Source organism: Chroicocephalus ridibundus, chromosome 5 (assembly GCF_963924245.1).
Source record: "Chroicocephalus ridibundus chromosome 5, bChrRid1.1, whole genome shotgun sequence".
In the NCBI taxonomy this organism is placed as follows: Eukaryota; Metazoa; Chordata; class Aves; order Charadriiformes; family Laridae; genus Chroicocephalus; species Chroicocephalus ridibundus.
Window position 1 is genome coordinate 77,668,375 of NC_086288.1, and position 22,562 is coordinate 77,690,936.

Sequence of the window (22,562 nt, forward strand, 5' to 3'; positions counted from 1 at the left end):
ACGTTTCACAGTTGGCTTCATCTGCCTTGGTTAACTGGAAGCTGCTACAAAGGGCTTTTGAGCTGCCTGTTACCAGAAATTAAGCTGATTTCTGATTGCCTGCCTTTTTGCTGGGACTCAGGGCTTGTAGGTAAAACATCCGTTAAGTCTTCTCCGAGATGATTCTCCTGGTTTCTTTTCCTGGGTTCGTTAAACACTAAGACTCTGATGGACATCCTCATCTTTTGGTGCCTGACCTCTACCTGCGCAGCACCAGGGCTGGTTTTACAGCAGCCTAATGAAGATCTGTTTCCCTACAAGAGTGACGTGCTTTTGCCCTCTCACTCTGCACGTGGGTGTGACGGGCAGTCAGTCCAGTGAGGACTGGAGAAAAGAAAGGAGATGTGATGGCTCAAGAGGAATCCAGCTGTGGAGAAGGTAGGGCTGGGCTGGTGTATTCTGGTTGGTAACACGATGAGCTGTCCAACCCTTGGAAGACATTGATGGAACTGGTAGATGTTTTTAGTGGGGCAGCGTACTTCATTCAGGAGGACCTCAAGGAGCAAACCTGGATTATTTTGACATTTCAGCACCGAAAAATCATATTGATCCACCTGCAGGCATACTTCCTTATTGTGTTTCTCTTGCGCTTCAGGCAGTTCTTTTCCCTTTTGTGGGTGCAAAAAGAAAGAGGAATACTAACCCAAAATGTAGTGTACATGGAATGTCTTAGGAATTACTTGAGGTGGGATGCCTAGAAGTATGGCCATTTCTCAATGTTCTGCCAGGTGTTTCTTTTGATCTATGCCTTGTAACTAGAGGCTCCCCCGGTTAGAAAGGTGGGGTGATCTTTAGATGGGTCTGTTTACTTGCTTTGAAAGTAGATTTTTATCTAGCTACTAAGCCCTCTGCTGTTACTCAAGAAACTGTCATTGAAATCGGGAGTTTTAGCTGAATACAGATTACCATGATTGAGTCAGTCTGAACTTTGCATTTTTAGATAAAATAATTTTAACTTGAATTTTTCACTAAAAAGTCTCTAAATGTAATAAGGGATTTTAAGAGCAAAAGGGTATTTTTAAACCTTAAATGTCTTCACGACAAAAATAGTTTAAAATTGCCATCATGATATGGTGCTAGAACAGCTTCGGGGCACCTCTGCCTGCATACTCTCCTGCAAATGTGCGCATCCCTGTTTTATACGGAACCGTAGCATTGTTTCCAGATTTTTTACAAACAGCATAATACAAATAAGCTCTACAAGCAGTAGACAGGTATGATCATCAAAAGGATGACTGAGTTAAAATGGTATAAACTGGCGTGCCGCGCACGGCTTTGCTCAGCGACATGTTGAGAACATTTTGTGGCTTGGGATGAAGAAGGATTTCAGTGGGACCAAAGAGCCGCCGTAGCTGCCAGAGAGCTGCGCAGGGGCTCCTCCAGCCTTTGACCGGGTTGTGTAAACCCAGTCTGATCTGTTTACCCTTTCGGTCTATGGGCCCACCTCTAGAATATGATACGTATAATTTATATTTATGTGGGCCCTGGGCCAACAGTGAGAAGCGGGGGTGAGTTAGCGTGTTGAAACGTGCAGATGTGAGTAGTAATGTGCAAGAACATGAATGTTTCTGTGTGTTTTTCACGGAAAACTGGTCTTGCCGTATTCCCAGGAGACCTGAGGGTTTTGTTCATTTTGGTTTTGAATGTAGAATCACTTAATGGGCATCCTGCCCAGGTTGTACCATTATTGTGCAAATGAAAGCCGGCCTTTGTAACCTCCTCCCTTCTTTATTAGGTTATCTCTGGCCTGGATGATCCTCTCCCGAGTAACCTCTAATTATCTGTACCAATGGGAGGGGAGCAATCCTATTTTGTCCCCTCGGGGCACCTCAGCATTTGTGAATGGTTAACTCTGATCTCAGACAACTGGTTGCGTTCTTGCGGGAAGCCCAAGCCAATGACATTATTTTAACCTTTTGCCTACATAACTTGTCCCATAACAACGATGATTCCCTCTTGGAGGCCGAGCAGAAGGTTGAGGTGTATTCCCAGCAAACACATAACACTTGTTTCACGCAAAGGACATACACGTGTTACCTGCAAAATACTGGCTTCCTCGACACGTTATGCTGCAGTCTTTGCTGCTTAAGAAACTGCCAAGACGACCACTTTAAGTAGTTTTGCAGTTTATGGATGGGTACGTGTTGCTCCAACACACAGTGTCACAATGGGGTTGGCAGTGAAAGAGAGTATGGGCCCGAATTGCTACAAGACTCTGACGAAATGCTGTGGAAAAAGCAGTTTTGCAAGTCAGGCAGAGGTGAGCGTCAGCGGCAGTGTGGAGAGGACGAGTCCAGGCCCCAGGAAACTCAATCTGCTGGAGCCTCAGAAGGCATAAAGGTCATAAAGTCTGCCTGGAGTGTGGGAAGCCGTGCCCTGCCCCTCTTGCCCATGGTGCTGGTGACCCCAAGAAAGGAGCCCAGCTCAGCCTGGCTGTGCAGATTTAATGTGATCTGCAAGGTGAGGATGCACCTTAGATATCTTTTGCTGGTTGGTGTGTTTGAAATACGGCTTGCGTCCATGCCAAGCTTCACGGACCTGACCTTGTCTTCTCACAGATGGGTTGGATGGTCTCGTCCAAAGCTGATGGATTGTCGTGGGAAGGGCACCTGCAATATAGACTCATAGAATCATAGAATGTTTTGGGTTGGAAGGGACCTTAGACATCATCTAGTTCCAACTCCCTGCCCTGGGCAGGGACACCTCCCACCAGACCAGGTTGCTCCAAGCCCCATCCAGCCTGGCCTTGAACCCCTCCAGGGATGGGGCAGCCACAGCTTCTCTGGGCGACCTGGGCCAGGGGCTCACCACCCTCACAGCAAAGAATTTCTTCCTTATATCTCATCTAAATCTTCCCTCTTTCAGTTCAAAACCTCGTCCTATGGCTCCCCTCCCTGATCCAGAGTCCCTCTCCATCTCTCCTGTAGCCCCTTTAGGGACTGGAAGGGGCTCTAAGGTCTCCCCGGAGCCTTCCCTTCTCCAGGCTGAACCCCCCCAGCTCTCTCAGCCTGTCCTCACAGCAGAGGGGCTCCAGCCCTCTTGGCTGCTGCACACACATGGCCACAGGGACGCGGCCACGGGGTTTGCAGGGAAATTTCCCAGGCGGTCTGCCTGCACAGCTTCCTGCAGGGATGACTCTCGGGCACGTAGCCCAAGCCTGTGCTTTGGTGGAGCACCATGCCATCGAGGTGTGCTTGGACAGGTGTAGGGCATGGCGAGGTAGAGGGCCATCAGATGGCACTCAGGAATCTGCAGTGGGGTTCCTGTGGCAATGGCACCGGTAGTGTTGGTGGAAAAATAATGTTAAAATCTGTCCATTTTTTTGCAGCACTGGAAACCAAGAGAAGGTGACGTACTATCCAGGCTAAGGCAGTTGTTTGCAGACTGCAGTTGTGTTAATAACATTTTTTTGGGGTTGGTGAGAATGTGAAAAAATTGGAGAGATGGAAGTTTTGTCTTCAGGTTTTTTTCTGAAACAGAGATCCCACAAATCTATGCTGGCTTGGAAGAAAACACTCCTTTTTGCTTTCGGCCTGTTTTAAAATTAAATTTAGTTTGAAAGGGTAGTTTGAAATGACAGGCTGAACTTTTGTATTGAAAATGTCAAAAGGAAAAGAGAAAATGTAGTGGTGAGCAAATGGTGAGCTGGAGGCCTGAAACTGTTGAAATTGATGCAAATTTATGACTAGTTTTACTGAGCTGCAGGGAAAAACACAATGACCTACAGATCATGGGTTTGAAATCTCTGTGTACCAAGCCAGGAATTAAACCGGTAATTGTTCAGACAAAATTATTTTCAGCACGAAGGCTGTTGCCTTCAATGAATACTGCCGTTCTGCTTATCCATCTTAAGATTTACGTTCAGGCTTCTCCTTTCCTCCCACTTAGCCTGAGGGCCAGTAAGACAGTTGAGTAAAACAGATACTTAAAAACAAAATAGGAAGGTATTGTCTCCTTATGTAAGGCAGTCAAGCTGTGAAATGTTCTGCCATAGGTGACTGAATTGTTGTTATTAATTACTGTAGGGCCTAGAGGGTTGCTCTGGCACCGGGTGCTAATAGGTTTCCAGACCAAGGAGCTCAGTTTGTGTCAAAGGCTAAAGGTGTTTTGGCAGGGTAGAAGGAAACTGAGAAGCTGTAGTACAGCTTAATAGATGGTGGTGCCAACAGACCTTTTCTAAAGGTCTTTCTGAAGGTCTTCTTAGTGTAGCAGTGCGTTAAGAAAGCCTTGAGATGGAAGGAAGTGGGGAAAATATGGAAACATCTCAGGAAGGCAGTGACTAAGTGTGGATGTCACGAGTTGGGAGAGCCTTTCAGGTCTGCACTGGGAGGGGAGAATGGCAGGTTTAGGACCAGGGTGAGGGAAGGGGATGGGATGGGAGGAGATGGGAGCAGGTGCGAGCTACATCCATCACTCGGGTGGGACGGGGCCACCAGTGCAAGTGAGGAGTTAGAGAAAAGGGCGGTGTAAGAGGGAGCAAAGGCTTTTAAGGAGCAGCTGGTCCTGTAGCAAGCAGGTGTTGGGAGTGAGCCCAGGAGCGTGATACCTACCTGAGACACTGGGCTCCAGCACAAGGCTGCCCTCAGGACTGCTTGCCCAGAAGAACTGTGTTTGCAGCTAGTGGCTCCCCTCGGGATTATTTTGAGGGAAGCACTGCTGCTTGCTCTGAAAGGATGCTGGGGTATTCTGTTCGGGGATCTGTATACTCTTTTCCCCCTCTTGTTTATGCAATAAGCTCTGGCTGACGGAGTTTGGGGTTTGCTTGTTTTGGGGGGGAGTGGTGGGATTGTTGGGTTTTTTTTTTTATTTTTTTTTTTTTAATCTGCTGTAGTATTGGTGGCATTTGTTGTCCTAGGCTGGAATCAAGATCTGTGAAGATGAAAAAATTCTGATCTGGTGACATGGGAGGATAAAAGGAGAGTTGTGGGGAAATGAATACGGTTAAATTTTCTTGGATGAAATCAGTAACATCTTGTTCTCTTTGTGGAAAGATATAATATTAGAGGCTGGGGGCAAACTGGGGGAGGTGGTGTCTCTTAAAGAGGAGAGAACGCTGTTGTGATGAGGAAGACCATCCTTGCCACAGGATTTTTCTCAGAGATGATCTGCAGCATCAGTCCAGGCGACAGGTGCGGAGGAAGCAGGAGGACTGGGCTAGGTGGAGAAAAGTTGACATAGGAGGGAAGGGGAAAGGAATCGAAAGCAGAAGAGGATATGGAAAGCAGAGAAATGGCACCATGCTAATGGATAAAAAAAGATGAAGCAAAGAAGAAAGGGCCAAAGTGTAATCACTGTTCACAAACCAGATCTCGCAGAATGAAGGAGTGTTTCAGGAAAAAGCTTCGGGAGATGGTGGCAAAAGACCAGCTGCTACACATTAGATGAGAAACCGGAGAGGAACTGTTTGCAAAGGACATCTTAATTCAACATCCTCCTTTTGAATGGAAGGAAAAAGGGCTGTGAATTCAAAGAATTAGTGATGATGATGAAGCATACGACTGAGGGATGGGGTGGTTCCTCGAGCAGAAAAGGAATTGCTGTGGATATTTGTGATAAATTGAGAAGGCAGAAGAAGAAAAGTCTTGAGTCAGAAGGCTGGTGGGGAAAGAGCTAGGTGAAGTGCAGGTAATAACACAGCAGAGAAGAGAACGTACAGGCCTACCTGAAGATGATGGAGATAGTGGGGATTGCAAGCAGCAGCAACACAGCAGAGACTACCCGCCTCCTTAAGTCTCTTCTCCTCCCTTTCTTGGGCTGGATCCAAGATGAGAAGTGTGAGAAAAATTAGATGCTGTACTGGGTTTTCAAGTCAGGGTATATTTGTCCTTGTAAGTCTAGCTGCAGTGCTTGAAGGCAGAAGCCATGACTGTGATTAAGCATCCCTTTCTTTCTTGACTCACTTTCCGATGCTGTGATCCTCTTTCAGCCAAAGTGGGCTGGGTCTTGGCATCATTTGGGGTCACTTTGGACTTTAGCTGTAAACAAAACAATGCCTGGCTTCTGTTTTCACCTCATGGTCCGTAGTATAGTTTTACTGGCTCTTAAGTTTTTCCTGCTCACTTGTGACTCCTGAGCAGAACAGATGTTTTCCCTTTGTCTCTCTGAAACCATTCCCCTGTGACTGTTTGGGGAATAAAATAAATATGTAGATGCCAGCTGTGAGATAAAATATACCTGTGGTGACATGTAAGAGAGCCCTAGTGTTGAGTATACATACACTGACATGTTACACTCGGCTTTCTTTGGAGCCAAAGTAAACAAATAGGATTATGCAGTGAATTAGAATTAGTTTTGCAAGAATACCCCTATAACCATTCCATAAACCAACTTAACAACGCAAAATAGATGCAGAGAACGATAATAACCTAGCAATCCCTTCCCCTTCTCTTTCCCAACCTCTCTTGAGATGAAATCTGATTTAATAGAATAGTATCTGCTAATACATGACAGCTCAACATCTGAATTCCTTTCTGCGAATTCTCTGCTATTGGGGTATGATGTGATGCCAACCTAGGTATTCTTAAAGACTTTTAGTAATATCCACCAAGGGGAGTTGTACAGATTTATCAAATGAAACCAATCTGAAAGCTATTTTAGGCTAATGAACCCGAGTTCTTTGTGCAGACAAACTGTCAGTTTTCATGCAGTAACACGTCTGTTTGCGCCACACTATGTCAAAATGCTTTGACAGTACCAACACGTGTAAGCATGACATTGTCGCACCCGAGCGACTACAAAGCCGGCCAATAAATTGGGAAAGGCGATCCTTTTGGAAGACCAGAGTAAATAGATGGTATTTCTGTGGACTGTGATACCAGTTGATCGCAGTACCTCATCACTGTTAGCTAGTACCAGCACAGTGGTCTGCAAAGGACAACTTGGTTGTTACTCGATTTTAGGGAAGGGGAAAACCGATACTGAGTGAATTGGTCAGGAGCTGACACTAGGTTTCAAGGTCGTATCTGAATTTCTGTCTCCTTGTAGTATGTTAAACTACTTGGCAGTATCTAAGTCTGGCATTAGATGCAAGCAGAGTTGACAGTTGCCCAAAGGTAGACTGAAGTGGGTGGAAAAATGATGTCCTGAAGAAGGAGTCGTGTGGGGAAGGGGGACCAGGTGGACAGACCTTCTAAATCTCAGGTTATGCCAGCAGTGAGGTGAGGGGATTTATGGGCTGCAGGTTGTCTGGTTTTCCCTCCTCCCTTCTCCCCAGGTCAGCATGTCTATACATATATATATATATATATATATAGACACACACACACATATATACGTATTTTGCATGCGATGAGGAGGGAACAAGAACAGGCTGAATACTGTGGACATATTAGCAAAGATAATATGCTAAGGACAAAATTAGCAAAGAGCTGAACTAGACCATGACCTCCTGCTCCTGGGATCAGGGAGCTCACTTCCCTTTAGTACCGTGATCCTCCCGGAGGCAGCAGTGTCTGTCAGAGCCCTCCTGCCCCCGCTGTCCAATTGAATTTTGACCATTCCAGAAGGGGAGAGGAAGACGTGCCGTTCTGCTTCATCCTCAGAGCGAGCACAGTTCAGCCTTGCCCAGGCTGCTGGGAAACGCTGAGCACTCAGGACCAACCATTGCTACAACGGGGCTGCCAGAGCAAAGTCAAAGCTACGTGTAAGAAGGAAACAGAAACCCTTGGACTTGCAACACTGGGCTTCGGCGCTGTATTTAGGGGTAATAGTTAGATCACAGACTTAAGCAGGCAGAAAAATCCATGACTCAGATGACCTTAGTTAGCGGAGCTCAGAGGAAATAAACCACGCTCCGAGGCGCTGCCTTTGGGAATGTTTGTAATGGCTTATTCCGCACGTTTCGAAAGACAGGAAAGGCATTTAAATGGGATATCTGTTTTCTGAGGGTATTCAGGATCAGAAAGAAGTCATGAAGCAGCAAAATAACGTAATGAACAAAATATTCCTAGCAGGTAGGCAATATAATATAAAAGCACATCACCCCGTGTAACAAAAAAGTTGTCAACAACTGGTCATCTTCAGAACTTTAGCATTGTTCTTGCAACAGAAAAAGTCCCTTTCAACGCAAACAGATTTCAGGACAATTTAAACAGGTTTCATGACAGCAGTAGGTGAGGAATAGCGGCAACTTCCCCTGCTACTCTGAGAATGTTATAACAACATGCCCAAGATGCGAAAGTTCATGTCTTTGGAAGTGGTCTATGCCTCACTTTATCTTTCATTGGTCGATCAATGCCTTCCATTGATAAATCCATGCCACCCTACTGCAGAGTGGATCAGGAGAGCCAGGTATCCCATGCCAGCTGACCACTGTTAGACTAGAGAGTGGTGTGGCCACCTGCCCTTTTCACTGGAGCTGTCCTCAGCTGTCCTGGAGCTGATGGCAGAAGAATTTGAAAAACCTACACGATGGATTTGATGACCTGGATGAAGTATAGTGTAGTATAGGATGTAAATGCGTAAAATCCATGGATTCTGGTGATTCTGCAACAAGAGAAAGTGGCTTACAGATAAAACATATAGCCAAATCAGAAGTGTGCTGGAGGGGTTCCACCAAGAAGTCTCCTCAAAGCCTGTAAGATGTTCTCCATGAGGTCAGGGCCGTAGGCAAGAGTACCCCACCTGTGCAGCAGGGCGAGGAGCGTTGTGGGCTTCAGGTCATGGAGGTGGAACTTGTTCCTTGTTCAACTCTTTCAGAGCTACAGGAGCTGTCTTGTCCTTTCTGCAGACTCTCTTCCTTCCGACGGCTGAAGGGACAAGGTGAGATCGAGCGGCTGGTGGCTGTAAACGCCTTCTGTGGGCCAAGGTAGGTAGACTTTGCACCCCATGGCTTGCCGAGGAGATGCTCAGTAGCTGTGAACTAACTACATTTGGGGTTGAAATGAACTCTCTCTCTTCAGTTCTCCAAGCCAAAGCGTGACCGCTTCAGCATTTCTGTAGCAGCCGCAAGTGATCCGAGAGACAGCTGGGTAAAACTGTAGTGATGAAATTGCCTATAGGTTGCTAAGTATAGACACAGCACAGACAAAAGGCTTCAAAGCAATGCCGAAATGTCTCTCAGTCATGCCTAACCTTTGGTGACTGAAACCCCTGCCACCTTCCCTGCCGTACGTGTGTATGACAATTGTCATGCCCTCCCGAGCTGGGAACAAAAATAACTCAGAGGCAAACGATCTCTATGTGTTAATTTGAAATTCTTTTCTCTACACGTGCTGCTGTAAAAGCTGTACTTCAATCACGTAAATCACACCAATAAATCCTTTAAGGAAGTACATTTTCTACAACAAGTGGCTATTACGCCACTTGCGGGGAGGTGGGTTACTTGAAATCCAGAGCTAAGATCCAGTTGAAGTTGTTGTTGGGAGAAGGGGAGCGAGGGCAATGCCGGGTGTGAGACAGGCTTGATCAAACCTGGATTCAAATCAGAGAGCAATGTCGGAGCCCCGGTGGCAGTGCCCGATGGTGGTGCCCACGGCTTTCCAGGGCGATATCGGCAAGGCACGCACTCCGGCTTGGCGCGGCTGGGGCAGGCTAACACCGCTGTGCTGGAAATAGCAGGGCACGGATCAGCCGAGGACACGCGGCTGCTTGTCCACCCAACGCACCAGAGCAGCTGACGGGGAGTTCGTGGCATCCAGGCGTCCCATGGCAGCGTGAAAGAGGAGGAGGGGACAGGACCTGAGCTAGCCCAAAAAGTTCACTTGTCATACCTTCTTACAGAAATTGGACTTAGCAAACCTTAGGCTGCCGCCATCTGATGCAAGGTGATTTTTGGTTCACTAGCAGGAGTTGTGAAACGAGATTTATGGTTGTGAAACCACAACAATATCTATACAGCCTAATATCTAGGGTGGTGACGAGCTGGTGTTATGAAAAACCTTTTGAACGCTTTGTATGGAAAGAAAGATGGGATCGGTGCAGAGCCAGTGGTTTTGCAACCACTGGGGCTGTTCTCCACCGCCGCCAGTCCTCGCTGGGAGCAGGGGGGGCCTGGGTAGGGATGGAGGATGCTCCTTGGGTGTCCCAGGTGAAGCAAAGCCAGCCAAATGCTCCGCTTCAGGCAGCGTTTCACAGCTGCGCAGGCTCTGTTTTTTAATTGCCTGCAATTTCCAGGATTAGACCCTGGCCTGGGTTCTTGCTGACTTCACGACTGCAATAATTCACCACCAGCAGCAGCGGCCCTGGGGAGCTACCTGTATTGTGGCCGCAAGAGCAGGACGGTTCTACACACCACCCGCATCTTAACTACCGCCCTGTGCGGAACTGACTGCGCAGAGACCTGGGAGTCAGATAGGAGTACGTGATGCATGAGATGCCACTACGGATCAAGGATGCAGTGCGGGCAGGCGGAAGAAAAAGCAGGTGGACCCTCTTTGTAACACCTGAACTTAGTTTGTCTTTACATATATATGTGTATATATATATGTAGCTGCTGACCCAGGGAGAAGGGAGAACCATCCAACCTGCAGCCCATAAATCCCCTCATCTGAGATTTGCAGGGTCTCCCTGCCTGGTCCCCCTTCCCCACCTGACTCTTTCTTCAGGACATCATTTTTCCTCCCACCTCTGTCTACCAGAAGGTTTGAATGTTGGCAAATAACTCATGAGGGTGGCACAGGCTGCCCAGAGAGGTGGTGGAGTCTCCGTCTCTGGAGACATTCCAAACCCGCCTGGACGCATTCCTGTGCCACCTGCTCTGGGTGACCCTGCTCTGGCAGGGGGTTGGACTAGATGATCTCCAGAGGGCCCTTCCAACCCCTGCCATTCTGTGATTTTAAAGGACAGTCATCTCTATGACCTGTATTATGTGAACCAAGCGTCGCTCGCTCAAACGGCAAATCGGCAGCACGATTTTGAATTAAATATTGAGTGACTTTGTGGACAACAAAGTCCAAAAGCACGTAAGAGGCACGGGGCATGTGCGGTGTGTGGGGGTGCGCTTGTCTGCATGGGCATGCCCGTGCTGGGGATGGAGTGTGGGGGGGGGGGGGGTGGGCGAGGAGCAGGGAGGGGCAGACTTGATTGGATGTGAATAATGGGCTTGATTTCCAAGCTTTTCATCACGAAGCCTCTTCCAGACTGAAAACTTTCCTGTTCTTCCTGTCTAAAAGCAGATTTCATGGCAAAACAATTCCAAGACTTTGGCTGTCATCCAGACATACTTGGAGCGGTAGTATTTCAGCTGATCAGCAGGGCCCTTTAATTTTTCTGTCATGCAGCCAAGATCTTGCTGTATAAAGATAATCCCCAGTTCAGCTTTACCATCTGAAATTACTTTTCCTTAGGAAGGAGCGCCGCAGGAAAAACAGTGCTTGGCCTTAGTGAATCTGGGTTTTCTGTAGACTACTAATGGATATTACAGAAATATCAGCCTGATTTTTATATATATATATATATATATATATATATCAGCTACACATATATGTGTGTATATACATATGACTCAATAGGAGTTTAACAAACTGATAATAAGTTCTGCCTAAAACCAGCAGGTGACTGATATTTCCATAATTTCTGTAGGCAGTGGGTGGGGAGATTCTTCCTTGTAAAGGGTCAAGTAGTTTTTAAAAATTCTTGTTTATTAAACCGTCGATTATTATACATCTTCATTGTAAGCAATAATAATGCGGGCTTGTGGGGAGAAATGTCATGTCACGGCAAGCCATGTGAAAGCATGGTGCAAACTGTGCTGTCGCTGCTGCGCTTTTTGGCCTAGTCTGCGTGTGGCTTGAATCGTTTTATGTGTGGAGGGCAGGATCCACAAACCCTTATTAATAAAAATAACCAGACTGCAGGCAACAGGGTTGCTCCCCGTAAGCGATATTGTCTGCAAGAGCAGGATGCACATACCCTGAAATTACAGCAAATTAGTTGGTTGGTAATGTGTTAGAAAGTACATTCAAAGTGCATTTTATAGCAGCTTTCCAGTGTCTAAAGGGGGCCTACATGAAAGACGGAGGGGACTTTTTACAAGGGCATGTGGTGATAGGACAAGGGGTAATGGCTTCAAACTGGAAGAGGGGAGATTTACATGAGATATCAAGGAGAAATTCTTTGCTGTGAGGGCGGTGAGCCCCTGGCCCAGGTTGCCCAGAGAAGCTGTGGCTGCCCCATCCCTGGAGGGGTTCAAGGCCAGGCTGGACGGGGCTTGGAGCAACCTGGGCTGGTGGGAGGTGTCCCTGCCCAGGGCAGGGGGTTGGAACTGGGTGATCTTTAAGGTCCCTCCCAACCCGAACCATTCTATGATTATACGAATTTATTCAGGTCATCTTAGTTTGTTCTTTTGGATTCGTTGAGCTCAGCTCCCTTGCTCTTCACCATCAGAAGCTGGGGAGGGGACGGGGCGGTGAGCACAGCCCTGCAGGGCTGAGGGCCGGGGGCTGCGCCGACACAGAAGCTGTACGGGCTTAGATTGGGAGAGCTGCTCCTGCTGCTGCGCCCCGATGGTGCTGGGCAGATGTTACACGCTTGCAGTGAAAACAGAAAATTACCAATCTTTTATCTTTTTTTTTTGGATGGGTGGTGGGAGGAGGGGAGCTCATGTCACGAAACCAAACAATAGTATGAATGGATTTAAAATCACTTTATGCATGACTTTTTCTGGATGTGGATTTAACCTCTCCTCTAACTACACTGCTCAGAATCTCACCTTGCGTGTCTGTTTTGCTCACCAATTGTTTTGCAAGGCCTTGGGTTTTGATTGTCAGCACAAGTTGCTTCCAGAAAGCAATAATAATTGAACAGTTGCAGTTGTCGGGATTACAGGCATCTACATTAGCTTGTGTTGATGACTACTTTATTGTATAAATTCCTATATAGTGTCTGTCCTTTTCAACGAGTGGCTGTGGGGACACTGCTTTGCCTTCACCAGGGTGGCGTTATTTTCTGCGAAGCAGTAAAGTTGAAATGTGTCCGTGTCCAAAACCCCTTTGGGCTATCTTTTTTATAATCCTGGGATCACCGCACGCTTGCACTAATGTCTCCTGATGGATTGTACCAAAACGGACCTAGCAATGACATTCAGAAGATACATCTTTTTTTTATTGTTTTAATTTTTTTAATTTTTTTTTTTCCACCTGGCCATAACTGTGTCACATTCAAAAGAGGATTGCTGGCTTTCCAGTGACAGCAAGGTCCCCACCACACACACTTGACTGGGTGAAATTTCTGCCCCTACTTTTAACCAGTGTTGTTATTTCGCAGATTTTTGTAAACAGCGAACGTCAGGCACGTGAGGAACTGCCAACAGCTGCACTGCAGTAACTTGAAGGGATTTTTACCGTCTCCTGAAGAATATGGATTTTCAGTTCACGATCTTCTCTTTATTCACTAGGCAGTTTGTGTGTTTTTTGAAAAAAATAATATTTCTGTTCAAACTGAACGTGACTCCTATTCTGCTTGTGAGAAAACCAGCGCAGGAAGCAGCGGTGTGTACATAAACGAAGTTTACATTTACTTTTACTTCACATCCTGTGGGGCTGCATTTGGCTTCCTTCCCTCTTTCCTGCCCGCCCTCCCCCCAACATTTTTCAGGTAAATCTCAAATCTGACACTTTTTTTTCCCCCAGGATCCTGTTGTTCCCGTGATAATCTCTGCTGTTCTTCCTGTGCGCAGTCACATAACGTCTCAAGCCTGTTCCAGCGGTGGGACACCTGTCCAGGGAATGCTACCTGAAGGTCTGGAGAACCTCTTATCACACAAGTGATACCCAAGTTTTTACCCAAACCTTGCATCCAGGAGTCCTTTTACTACTGTTTTCACCTGGGCTTTACATGGTCTCCACTACATCTTCTTGCAGCGCTGTGTCATTTTTAGTGGGTCATTAAAGGAAAACGATGCTGCTTATTTAACTCTGCCTCCCGCAATTTACTCTTCCTGAAATTCCAGAAGGTCTTCGCGTTGACCAAGAGGTTTGCCCATAGTGGATCAGCGTAGGATGGAGGCTTTACCCTGGAACCAGGCTAATTTGAACAAGTTTCTAACATCTCTCGGGGTGTTCAAATGAGCTTAAATTCACTTTAAAAATAAAAAATAAAAAAATTCAGCACAAGTGACACCCCCCACCCCCAAATTTACCTGAAAAATTAATTTATGAAAGGATAAAAATGAAATGTCACCACTGGAACTTCAGGTTTCTGTTCATCAGTTTGAAGGGATAATAATTCCTGGAGCTCAGTGCTGTTATCCTGGGGGTTACAAGTCACAAATGGGAACCTGAGATTGAACTTCAAAATCTGCACCTCTTCACTCAATTATCATTAACTCCTGAGAGATTTTCTGGAATTATGCCATCGCATCTGACAGATCCTAACACTAGTTCTTCTTTTGACAGCTCGAAGGAGCCCCTGATCTTCTCTTCCCCGGTAGTGTGCAAACAGAAAGCAGAAAAGAGGGTCCCTCCCCTCCTCAGATAAACTCTGACCTAATTCGGGCTAATCCTGGGAAGGGCAAGTGCCGCCGAAAGCTGCCGGGGAGCTTCGAGAAGAAGAGGACACAGAAGAGCTTTGTGTGAGGGTCCGACGTAAGTGAAAGCTTAGTCACGTATTAGCTCAGCGCTGATGACATTAGCCACTCTACGCTCAGCCTTAGCTTCATTCCTTCAGATATTTTATTGTTATGGCTTAGGTTTTTTTGATGGAGAAAGGTCAGCTAAAACATTGCCTTCAACACATAATTCTGCTTAAAGGAGCCAAAAACCCCCAGAGCGCAAACTCCTGTCTTACCTGTAGTTTCTGCCTGAACATGGATGTTGTAGACCTTTTTCTTGACTGTTGGAAGAGAGAATCTTTTTTGCTTCCTTTTGTTACAATCACCGTACAGAGCTGAATGGGCACGTTTTGCGCTCTTGGCTGCGACTATACTGTGGGAATCCTGAAAGGTTACAGAGGGTACAAAGGTCTGAGTATCCTTTTAGATATAAGAGGTCTCAACCTGATGTATTCGTCAGTAGGAAAAGCCCAAGGATTAAGTTAATGACTTCACTGCTCACTTGAATGTGAGACCCGCTAGCTTTGACGCTGAGTTGACAGCGTGATTCAAGTTGTTTCTACATCGTTTCTGAGGACGTCCGCAAGAGAAGAAATTCAGGAGTTTGTCGAGCTGTGAGCAATAAGAGGGTAAAAAACGTCAATGCTATGGTTGCAACAGGAAGGCTAGTTTTTACTGACTCCTCTTGCAATAATCTTAGATATTACAATAATCTTAGATATTAGAGGAGAGCCATGAAGATGATCCAAGGGCTGGAGCACCTCTCCTATGCTCCTATGAAGACAGGCTGAGAAAGTTGGGGTTGTTCAGCCTGGAGAAGAGAAGGCTCCAGGGAGACCTTAGAGCCCCTTCCAGTACCTGAAGGGGGCCTACAAGAAAGCTGTGGAGGGGCTGTTTGCAAGGGCATGTAGCGATAGGATGAGGGGCAATGGTTTAAACTAGAGCAGGGCAGGTTTAGATCAGACATTAGGAAGAAGTTCTTTACACTGAGGGTGGTGAGACACTGGCCCAGGTTGCCCAGGGAGGTGGTGGAGGCCCCATCCCTGGAGACATTCAAGGCCGGGCTGGATGAGGCAACCTGATCTAGTTGCAGATGTCCCTGCTGACTGCAGGGGGTTGGACTAGATGGCCGTTAGAGGTCCCTTCCAACACAACACATTCTATGATTCTATATCGAATACATTTTATACAATGAAAAAGGTGGAAGCTGACAATTATGAAGTACACTAGAGTACTGATGTTATTCTGCTTCGAAAATTGTTTTATCCCTTTTTGTGTTCTTTAAGAAAAATACTTGATATTGGGAAACGTGCAAAAGAGAAAGTACAGACAATGGGTAGGTGGTTTGGGTTGGTTTTGTTTTAGCTAGTACTCAAGAAGTGACTTTAGCACCAGCGGGAGTTACGCAAATATCAGCTGCAGCAGTCCATCCCGAGTGGAGCAGCACAGCCAAGTCTGGGGAAAGAGTGCTTTGCCATGGCGCCTACCAACCAGCGTGGACATGGCAAGACTCCTTATTTTTCTGGGTGCAATAAACCATGCCAGCTCTTTCCAGTGTCGCTGTGTTGACACCAGGGATCCTTGCCAAACTATCTTGATATGAGATTGTATCTTTTGCCACCTTTCCCTGAATTACACCAGAGAAGTTTTGCAACATAGATCTGATCTGTTTAATTTGAAATAGAAGTAAAGATCCTTTGATTTTCAAGCTTATTCTCGAATGAGTGGGCACTGCAGTAACAGAGAACAAATATGTACTTTTATCTTGCCACTTTTCATTGAAGTCTTACTAGTAGGCATAGAGGCAGAAATATTTCGGGGTTTTGCTCTTATTCTTGGTATTCTTTTTGCTGTGTGGGCAAATCAGCACGCTTCTCTTTGCCCTTCTTTCTCAATCTGTGAAATGGAGATAACGCTGCTCTGAGATTTGAGGTGGCTGGGCAATGCCACTGCGGGCCAAATCCCGGGACAGTTTCAGAAACCTAAAGGAGTCAGCATCACTGTGACTTAGTTGGGAGCGGGCCTGGTTTGGTCTGGGTATGTGTCAGCAGAAAAATTGACCTCGGGAGGGTAAGGCTGAAACTGTGACTTTTCTTCTAGTGACGATAACACCGTGAAATAGGAGGAAAGATTTGCATTGTTAAAGGAGATGTGCTTTTGATGTAATCAAAGATGTGTCTTGTGGTTGGTTCTGTGTAGATCTGGAAGGAAATTAGGAAATGTGGTTGTGAAAGAAAAAAGGACGTTGACCGAGCAGTAGGAGACGATTACAGTCTTTTCTGTAAGAAAACAGGAATTGACTTCTTTAATGATTGGAAATAAGATATATTCAACTTCAAAGGGAGTTCTTGAAAGGCTGGCTCAGTTGTACCAGCCTCTCCTCAGTCACACACCAGCTTGCCCTCTGGGCACCCTGTAAAGTTGTCCGTGGTTTGTTTATAGCCCCACCACCTCCCGTCTTAGACCTGGAGGAGATGCTGGGAAGAGAGACATACCTGCAGGCAGTACCTGCACTGTGGGAAACTGTCTTTCTGCCAGAGTGGAGGCTTTTAAGCTCCCGTGGTATTGCCCTCCTTCCTCTCTGCTTTGAGGGGAAGAGATCTGAATGACTACACTTCAGGTTAGATGAAGATCGAATCTTTTTTCAAAACTACCCTGGCAGCAAAAGGAGATCAGACGAAATCTCTGCAGAAGACATTTGACACACTGCAGGGCTTCGGTCTAATGTGACACATTACCTGAAAAGTAAGATCTCAGAGAGCGTTTATTGGAGTGATAGGAGGCTGGTGTCCTCACAAGTACTTGTTCCTAGCTCTCCATTCCCCATTCAAGCCTTGCAAGGGCTCCATGCCAGAGCTTTCCCTGCGTAGCCGCTGGCTGATGTAGCTGGATACTCAGTTTCTCTCTGAACAGTGCTCGGGGTAGGAAGTAGTCATCAGAGAACCAATGCATACAAGGAGTGAAATTGTGAAAAGTGAAATTGTCTCCTTTCAGTTTCAAGCCATCAGGATTTGCGGGCTTACATTGACCACAGCTGGCTGGCTGCACAGCCCCCAGGAAGTTTCTTAACACACCAGACACTTGTGCTGACACAGAATGGGTCAGGACTTCCTCTTCTCTCTTACTGCATCACATGCGTAAGAGGCTGGTGATCCATTGCACCATGCAGGGCTCAGCACTGGGGCCAGTTCTCTTAATATCTTTATCAATGACCTGGACAAGGGGATCGAGTGCACCCTTAGTAAGTTCTCAGATGACACCAAGTTGGGCGGGAGTGTTGATCTGCTGGAGGGTAGGAAGGCTCTACAGAGGGATCTGGACAGGTTGGATCGATGGGCCAAGGCCAATGGTGTGAGGTTCAACAAGGCCAAGTGCCGGGTCCTGCACTTGGGTCACAACAACCCCATGAACACTACAGGCTTGGGGCAGAGCTGCTGGAGAGCTGCCTGGTGGAAAAAATACTGGGGGTGCTGGTCGACAGCCGGCTGAATATGAGCCAGAGTGTGCCCAGGTGGCCAAGAAGGCCAACAGCATCCTGGCCTGTATCAGCAATAGTGTGGCCAGCAGGACTGGGGCAGTGACCGTCCCCCTGTACTCGGCACTGGTGAGGCCCCACCTCAAGTGCTGTGGCCAGTTTGGGACCCTCACCACCAAAAAAAAGACACTGAGGTGCTGGAGCGTGTCCAGAGAAGGGCAACGTGAGGGGTCTGGAGCACAAGTCTGGTGAGGAGCGGCTGAGGGAGCTGGGGGTGTTCAGCCTGGAGAAGAGGAGGCTGAGGGGAGACCTTCTCGCTCTCTGCAACTCCCTGAAAGGAGGGGGTAGCCAGCGGGGGTCAGTCTCTTCTCCCACTTATTAAGTGATAGGACAAGAGGAAACAGCTTCAGGTTGTGCCAGGGGAGGTTTAGGATGGATATGAGGAAAATCTTCTTCACTGAAGAGGTTATCAAGCATTGGAACAGGCTGCCCAGGGAAGTGGTGGAGTTGCCATCCCTGGAGGTGTTTAAAAGACATTTTTACTTGGGTATTTATTCTCCCCTCTGTGTGTCCAGTCTGCTGCTTAGAGCAGGGGAAAAAAGGGTGATGGCAAGTTTGTGCGTTGTCCTCTTGAAGCTGGGGGGTGTAAACCGTGCTGGTCCTGTGCTGGGGAGAAGAGCTGGGCGTGGGAAGGGAGGTTAGGGTATGTGCTGGGGTTAGATGGCTGGAGTTTTAGAGGGAGGGCAAGCAGGAAAACTACTGCCAGGAGAGAGGGAGGGTATGCCTTGGGAATAAAGGGCAGGGAAAAGAGAATAGGAAGGAAGAGGTGATTCTCCCGCTCTGGGAGGGGATTCTGCCCCTCTGCTCCGCTATGGGGAGACCCCACCTGCAGTGCTGCCTCCAGCCCTGGGGCCTCAGCACAGGAAAGACATGAACCTGTTGGAGCAAGTGCAGAGGAGGCCATGAAGATGCTGGAGCCCCTCTGCTGTGGGGACAGGCTGAGAGAGCTGGGGGGGTTCAGCCTGGAGAAGAGAAGGCTCCAGGGAGACCTTCGAGCCCCTTCCAGTCCCTAAAGGGGCTCCAGGAAAGCTGGGGAGGGACTCTGGATCAGGGAGGGGAGCCATAGGACGAGGGGTAACAGTTTTAAACTGGAAGAGGGGAGATTTAGATGAGATATTAGGAAGAAATTCTTTGCTGTGAGGGTGGTGAGCCCCTGGCCCAGGTTGCCCAGAGAAGCTGTGGCTGCCCCATCCCTGGAGGGGTTCAAGGCCAGGCTGGACGGGGCTTGGAGCAACCTGGGCTGGTGGGAGGTGTCCCTGCCCATGACCTCTTTAAGGTGCCTTCCAACTCTAACCATCCTGTGATTCTATGAATACTTGACAAGAGAGGGAGACAGGAGCAGGTGTACAAGTGCCGTTTGTGATCACTGACCCAACGTAGCACCTGGGAGTAAGGGAGAGAAAGCCCCTCTGCTGACGGAGAGCCTGCTTGGAAAGGCGAGTGCAGGCTCGACAGCCGGCTGGCTTGTGCTCGCAGGCACGGCGGGTCTGAGGGAAAAGTCAGACTATTTCTCTGCTGCTATCTGACCGTTGGCCAAACTACATATTTAAAACAAATAATCAGTTAAGTCAGCAACCAAGTTTTAGAGCTGAGATTTGTGCAAGGGTCAGGTACTGCCCCATCTCCCAAATTCCTGTTTTCTGCACTGGGTGTTATTTCTGTTACCGTTTAAGAACTGTGATCGATGCTTTAAGATACAGAGTCTGTGCACTCATTTTTCAGGTTTGTCCAAACTTTTCTGACCTTACTGCAGTGCAGCGGAGTCTTTCGCTTCTTACTCTGTCTGTCCTTCCCTGATGGCATTGAAAGCTTTCTCCCTTCCGCCCACACTCGGGTAAATGAGCCGAGTTTATCTGAGTGCTTGAAGGCTGGTCAGGGCAGTTTGGTCTCAGGGTTGCTGTGGCACAACTTAATGCAGTCAGACCCCAGACCCCGACTTTGCACCACAAGAGCTCTCAGAAGCAAAAAGAGTTCCTCCTTAAAGGCAGCTGCAGTATTAGGATATCTTTGTACCGCAGAGGACAGCTCAGGACTCCTTGTTTCTTTGACACGTCCTTGAACAAACATGCCGGTGCATATATAAACCTGAACAAATACTATTTTTCTTGGGCTTTCAGAAGGAGCACAGATGAATGTGTGGCTCAAGCCCTCGCTGTATCAGATCGCTCCAGCGTGAAGCCCTTCCCAGCAGCAGGGCTGTAAAGTGGCAAAGCTATGGAACACCACTGCAGAGAGGGGTGGTGAATTCCGAACCCGGCTGCTCCATCCTTTCTGAAGAGGTATCAGCTCTATAAACAAACCTTTCAGCGCTAAGTACCTCTCTCCAGCCAGGAAAGGGAGGGAATAGCCCACCTGGAAAAAAATTAACCCTAAGCACTTTTTCCCTTCCCAACTTATTAACATATAAAATCCTTGATCCGACCACAGAGTAGATATTTTTACCCAGAAGAGAGGGCAGGTGCCAAGGGTTCAGTGGACTTTTACCACTATTGTTGAATTTATCCAGAAGATGGTCTGGTTTTGATGGCTGCCATCAGTAGGGCAGAAATGTGAGAGCTGCCCTTGGACATGGTGGGTTTAGAGTTGGAGGCTAAATCTCTGATGGATTTCCTATCACTATGTCCACCTGTGTTAAGGAGAAAGGAAGCAAGAGGTACGTAATTACCAGACAGTCACGGTTAAAAATGAAAAATCCTTTCCAACACATCATCTTTAAATTACTTTGTAAGCCTTGCAGGTTCTCAGCTCCGCTGTCTGTAAGCACCATCCGTGCCTGTGTGGTGTGGATGCGAGCGGGTAACCATACAAATGAAGCATCAGCAATCCACGCTGAATAAGCTGATAAAGCTAATGCAGGGGAGTAGGAGCTACTTGAATGACTTCTTTCAACATATTACCGTAGCTAACATTTTGTTTGGGTAGTCATGGAGTTTTTCCTCCTAGCAGGGCTAGTCAGGAGGTAAGAGAGGGACTGCTGTGTACAGAGCCAGGTAAGAGGGTAGGTCAGCATTGTGGTTGCTACCTATGGAGACTAAGAGCTCCCCTGGAGATGTAGTTATGACTGCCTTCAGTCGTGCTCTCCTCTCCTGTTGTGCCCTGGCCAATTGTGTGTGATGGACTGTGTTTTAAAACGTTGTTCCCCATCGCCTTGTGGGTATTCCCTCTCGGTTTTTATGGTTTTGGAGGGCTGTCTCCCCCAAGGGATAGTGGTCGAGTGCCCTGCCACTGTTGAAATGCCACAACTGGCTGAAAATCGGCCTTGCTTTTTATCTGGTCCATCTCTCCCAAGCACCAAGGGCTCTCCTTTCTGCGTGCTTGAGTTTTTTGTTTTGCTTAAAATGATAAAGCCTTCACCGTAAAATCCAGGCTTGCATTTTAACCCATTGGGCCCTACCATAAAAAGGAGGTCCTAAATAACTGTTAAGATCGTTGATGGTTTGCTTAAATGTAGCACTTGTCAGAACAGCCCTTCCTATCAGTCGGGAGGTATCTGGGGCCATCTGTCTTCAGGTCCAGCCTAGCACTATAGTACCCACTCCTGTCTCACTGAGGGTTTGTTACTGGTGTTTGTAAATTGCTTTGATGGTAAAAGACTGTAGATTTTTGAGATACAGATATCAATATTATACCCAAAATTCATCAACCTCCTATCTGTAGATGCTTTGCACTAGTTATTTCCTATTGAAAATGGAAGTGCGTTCCCTGGAAAATGGTAGCACAACTGGTAGGAGCGTAGAAAAGGCATAAGGAAGCTTGCCAGCAAACCTTGTGAGCCCAGCGGTCGTTGAGCCTTGTATCGTCTAATGGAAGTTGATGCTGGGTTTGGATGTACTGCCTGAATGTGACCTTCCACACACAGATGTGAGGAGCAGAAGGCAGGAAAATAGAAATATCCAGGTGAGCTAATATTACAGCATTTCCATCAAAATACCGCTCAGACGCTTGGTCTTTCAAGCGGTGGTGTGTGCAAGCAGCGCAGGGTGCTTGTGAGGGTATGAGGTTTCAAAATTCAAGTTGCTGTTTAAGTGAATCTGGGTCGGGGGTTAGGGAAGAGCACCCTGTTGCGGCAAAGGGTCAGTGTGACTTCGAACAACTTTGGAGGCCTGGGGGTGATTGAGCTTCGCTTTGGGCTCAACTCATTATGTAGAAGAGAAGATGGCTGAAAAGAACATTCATTGATCCTAATCTCTTCCAGAACTTAAAGGTTAAAGGAGAAGTTTAGTCTATCTTCACATAAATGAAGCTTGCAGGCTTTTTGAGAAGAAAACTGCCTGCTTTCTTGAAGAAGCCAAATTAACTGACATACAATATTTGGCCTTGGACTACACCTGAAGGTGTGGGATGCTGCAGAGTGTAGAAAATGTTGGAAGAATTCCCTGGAGTTGGAGACGCCTCTGCTTTTCCCTTTCTGCATGACAGTAGGGATAGCACTAACCAACTTCCCACCTTCTATTTGCCCCAAATGGTACCGAACAGCCCTCTACGGTCATGCAGTGGAAC

At 47.2% G+C, this 22,562-nt stretch overlaps 1 long non-coding RNA gene across 1 annotated transcript in view; it reads left to right on the forward strand.

Annotated features, from left to right (window-relative positions):
• The first annotated feature begins 331 nt into the window (after positions 1 to 331).
• The window catches only part of LOC134516478 (uncharacterized), a 28,030-nt gene continuing 5,799 nt past the window's right edge, over positions 332 to 22,562 (forward strand). The window contains exons 1-4 of the long non-coding RNA XR_010071330.1: positions 332 to 417; positions 8,768 to 8,845; positions 13,608 to 13,716; positions 14,373 to 14,561. This is a non-coding gene — a long non-coding RNA (uncharacterized LOC134516478). The remainder of the gene's footprint in view (positions 418 to 8,767; positions 8,846 to 13,607; positions 13,717 to 14,372; positions 14,562 to 22,562) is intronic.